Source organism: Halyomorpha halys, unplaced genomic scaffold (assembly GCF_000696795.3).
Source record: "Halyomorpha halys isolate HHAL.00 unplaced genomic scaffold, Hhal_1.1 Scaffold566.1, whole genome shotgun sequence".
Classification (NCBI taxonomy): Eukaryota; Metazoa; Arthropoda; class Insecta; order Hemiptera; family Pentatomidae; genus Halyomorpha; species Halyomorpha halys.
The window spans coordinates 1,018,639-1,023,766 of record NW_027106661.1 but is presented as its reverse complement, the minus strand read 5'-3'; the positions used below and the strand labels follow the sequence as shown (position 1 = coordinate 1,023,766).

Genomic DNA, 5,128 nt, shown 5'->3' with positions numbered 1-5,128 from the left:
TAACTATTAAACAATTATCTTATTCTTATTAATTTACAGCTCAAGAGAACCTTACTATTATATTCAGACAAACTAGAAAATAAATATCTAATTATTATTAATTTACAGCTCAAGAGAACCTTATTATTCTAGTCAGATTAACTATTAAACAATTTTCTTATTCTTATTAAAAAAATACCATATAAAATAAATGCTTCCGATCTTTTTTCAGGTTATAGAGTCTAAGTATTATAATTCAGTTTTTCTAACATATAATAAATATAAGTGAGAAGAAGTAAGTAAACGCATTTATTATAAAATATTTATTAGTCAGAACTGCCACCGAAAATAGTGGTGTATTATAAGCTAACCTTTAACAAAGGGGAAAAGGAATAAGTGTGTAGGGACAGAAATTTTCCCTCTTGAAAAGTGGTTAATTTTGTAACCTTCCCTAAGTCGTCCATAGACGGCTCGGTTCGGGACTGACAGTACACTCTCGCCTCATAAAAATTGACTTCCGCCATTTTGGGGGAGCTGGGTTAAACATTTAACCTAGTCTCGAACCGTAAAGCATTAAACCGCGAGATCGATTCATCTTCATGGGCGTAGGCAGGATTTCGTCAAGGGCGGAGCAGATCTTAGCCAATTAAACATAAGCATACATGCATATATATATATTTACATATATACCCCATTCTGGAACATTGAGTAAATGGTATATATAGCTGATATATGAAATAATTGAGTAATATATATATATGTATATATATATATATATATGCATGTATGCCTAGGCTAAGATCTGCTCCGCCCTTGACGAAATCCTGCGCCCATGAAGATGAATCGATATATATATACTCCTTTCTGGAACATTGAGTAAATGGAAGGTATGTAATTCCGTATCATTCCAAGAAATACCCCGAACCATCTTACTTCTAATTCATAAAATTAATTTATTACTTCTAAAATTTTAAATAATCACAATATGATATTGTAAATGAATCTTGAAAATCGAGCATAAACTTGATTATTTTTACATAAAAACATACAATAAATATAAAAATGTAAGAGGTGATGAAGAGGCTTGCTATGAGAACATGACCCTTCTGGGATTGCTGGTATAAATAATATCCATCTCTCTTACGATGGTTGCCTTCTTTAATTTTTTTTCGACAAACATTCTACGATTATTAAAATGTCAAACTGTTAGTTATGATAGGAAGAATGGAATCTAAAAAACGCTGTTTTTTGTTCGTTCCCCCATTATTTTTACAGATAAGTATATGACGAATAATTGTGCTCATCGAATCTTACCTTATTCAACGAAGGATCGACGTCCATCTTGTCCCTTCCAAGGTGTGGCTGTGATCTGGTGATCCGTGAAGATGTCCACAAAGCAATGCCTACCTAATTATAGCATGTTTCCGGAAATAAATGATCTATCAAATCAGTTCACTTTTTTTATTTTTTTATTTTGGGTCTCAAAAATCTAGGGGGCAGCTGAGGCTCCCCTCTGTCTACGATCATGTTCATCTTCTAAAATTTTAGCTAGAGATTTTGTCTCTTTAAAACATTCCTAGATAATCGGGCTTTAAATAAATTTAATTTTCCAGTGTTTTCTGAACAGGACAACCCTATATCTCTTGTATCTTTTATATCTTGAGCTAAATCTAATAATTCATCTTCAAGCTCAGTTAATTCAATTTTATTTTTATCAACTTTTGGCACCATTACTTACCTTACAAAAACTATAAAAAATAATTAATACAATTATCGTGCACAAATGTCACTATTAAATACTTATTTAATTACGACTAATTGATACAAATTTATATCCTAGGCTGGAGAACCAAAGTTATGAACAAATTTACAAATAAATGTTTTTATCCTGAGCCCGGAAGACCAAAATTATGAGGCCACCTCAAATCGACTCTGTCTCTTTGTAAACAAAAACGCTCGATTGGATGCTAAACATTTATTTGTTAAATTAACATAAAAAAAAAAAAAAAAAAAATTTAAATTCAAAAAGCAACCGTCAAAAATAAAATATAGAACAAATTTAAAACAAAACGGTCCATTGATATAAAATGAAACAAAAAAAATTAATAATTAAAATTATTACGAATTGATGATCTCCGATGGGTCAGACGTCCTGAAGTCCGTTCCGAAAGGTCGGTGACAATGTTCTCATAATTAATTATGATACGATGGCCCACAAATCGAAACGGCGCTCCGATAAATCAAGCAGAAATGGTCTACTGTACCATACCAAGGCGACTGGACTATACCACACTAAAGGGACTGGTGGACTGAACTTTGGCCACTGGACTTAGGCCAGACTGATTGTTTGGTGTAGCAAATAATCCCACTGATGGCATTACACCATGAACTCCACAATACAGGTATAATTCTATTTCTTTTAAAACAAACCATACTCCTCACAAAAATACATAGTAAATAATATAATTAATCTATTTACTGATTGAAAAATATTTACATTTTAATCAATACACTTGATGTTAACACAATATATTAAAAAATATACATTGATATAAATCAATATGTTTTATAAAATCATAAATATTTCAGGCGAGTGAATAAGCCCTGAGAAGGAGGCTTCTTCAAACAGATCTTAATAAAGTATGAAAACCATATGATGAAGGACTAAACACCATATGAACATTGGTGAGGTTCTCTTCCAAGGATACTTTGGCTCCTTCCTTCCTTTCAAGAGCTCTCAATAAGGGATAAAAATCAATCGCTGACCCGGTGTACATTGTAAGTAATGATCTTATAATACTGTATATGAAGTAATACAATAATGAAAGAATAATAATATGTTAATGTAAATTATATAATACAATAAATTAAAAAATATAAATTGATAGAAATCAATATATTTAAAAAAATCATAAATATTCCAGTACCATGTAATACAGATGGTCAGTGTATATGCTCTCGAGAAGAAGGCTTTTTCAAACAGATCTTAATAAGATATGAAAACCATCCATTGACTTAATATGATGAATATTATATAATGGTATGTGATTGTTTATGTAGTAATCATACTGTAATAATATATAAATATAAAATATTTATTCTAAAAAAATTTTTTTAATAAAAATTAATTTCTATAAATTTTTGATGTTAAAAAACTTTCAAAGATGAATATTAACTATTTTATATTTTTTTCATAGTTTTACAATGTTTTTGGATTATTGTCCCATATACATGCATCTTAATGATCCCCATACTCGTCATACTTTCAATTTCAATACTGAAATCATGTCATCCATTTAACATGGTTTTTAACCTCAAAAATTTATAGAGATAAAATATAAACATCAGATAAGAAATAATATACCCTCATAATCACATCACAACCTCAGAACTAAGACACAGAATGAGCATTGGAAGAGGAGACTTCCTTTCAAGAGCTCTTAATAAAGAATCGAAATCAGTCACTGACTCGATGTTCAACAGACATTATTTATGAATGTATGAGATGCCAAACAGTACAAGTGACAATTTTATGAATAAGATTTTTTTTTATTTACTTGTGCCACACCCAAATTTACTGTTTAATATTATCAAACTTGTGATAGCATCAATAATTAATCAATAACATTACATTGTTACATATCGACATTTTATGTCGATACTGAACCATGAATTTGGTTCAGAAATTGATGAATAGAAAAAATACCTTTTAATTGTACAATTGCCACTTCTTCCTTTGGCTTCTAACCCATTTATGTTTATATAAGATCCTAGACTTATGTCAAAAAAAGAGGAAAAATAGCTAAAAAAAAACTATATAAATATAATCCAATGTTCAACACACTGTAATCTTGCTAATACTAGTCCAGGGTAAACCTGAAATGTTCCAACAGGAAATGTATTTTAATTGATATGAAATTTCAAATGGGCAGCTATAATGTTTTAGGAAGTGTTAGTTGATGTTGTTGAAAACCAATATTTTTGAAGATTAACTAATATTAAAATTAAGGATTTTGAAACAAACAAACCTTTTAATTAACCTTTATATAATATAATATAATACAAAATATACATCTATATAATTGAATATCTTACATAAACTTATAAATATTTCAGTACTAGTGAATGCAGGTGACGAGGAGAAATCTTCTTGGAAGAGCTCTTGAAAAGAATGAAAATTAGCCATTGACTTAATGTTCTGCGAACACTATGATACTGTGTGTATGCAATATTCAATATGTAAATATAATCAAATATTGCCTAGAATTTTTTGTAATTAGTTTCTTAATATAAATTTAATATTAATCCAAATCGAGTAATTCATTCATTTCCATTGTAGTTGATTTCATGTTATCATTATTTTAATCATTAAGATACTTAATTAACTACAAATTCAATATAATAAAATTTTAAAAAATGTTAAGATGAAAAAGAATTGTTGTTTATGAAACATATCTGTGGTATATGGACTTAATGACTCGAAACTTAGGAAAAATAGATATTAGCCTTGAAAATGTGTCATAGTTATGTTAACCTTTAATTGATGGTTTTTAAAATCATGTATTTCTGAAATTAAGGAAGATCAGAAAATGGCCAATTGTTAAAGACTTTAAGAACTTGTTAATGAAAAGGGGTTTCCATTCATAACAACGTTTTAGATGTTCAAAGTATGCATCTAGGCAATTTTTAGAATTAATATTTAGAACTTTTAGGACCTATTATGCAAACAATAACAATATTTTTGAAAAAGAAAATTTTTGTTTATAGCAGTCTAATTAAAGTTTCTTTTTAAAATATTACATAGATAATCCAAAAAAAAAAATCTTATTTAGTTGATCATATTTAACTCTGTAGTATTTGATCATAAAAAACATAAAACTTTCAATTTTGTAAAAAAAAAAAGAGATTAGAATTAACAGTGAAAGTTTTCAAGTCACACAAATTATATCACAAAAAATAAATTAGTTGTGTGGATCTAATTAATATCATTATTTTTTAATACAAATGATCCGATGAATAAAATTTAAAATTAGAACTGAAGGATTGGTGATTTCCTGAAACATAGAAATGGGTTACTGTGCACTAGATTTTATGATTTTTTTATGTTTTGCATTTGAGTGTAATTAAAAGAAAAAATACAACGTCACTC

At 28.5% G+C, this 5,128-nt stretch overlaps 1 long non-coding RNA gene across 2 annotated transcripts; it reads left to right on the top strand.

Moving 5' to 3' along the window:
* The first annotated feature begins 2,580 nt into the window (after positions 1-2,580).
* Positions 2,581-4,284, top strand: LOC106684276 (uncharacterized). 2 transcript variants are annotated; one of them, XR_001343683.2, is made up of 3 exons: positions 2,581-2,757; positions 2,904-3,019; positions 4,096-4,284. It is a non-coding gene; the product is annotated as an uncharacterized lncRNA (long non-coding RNA). The 2 variants fall into 2 exon arrangements; XR_001343682.2 differs by having other exon boundaries at positions 2,581-2,761.
* The last annotated feature ends 844 nt before the right edge of the window (positions 4,285-5,128 follow it).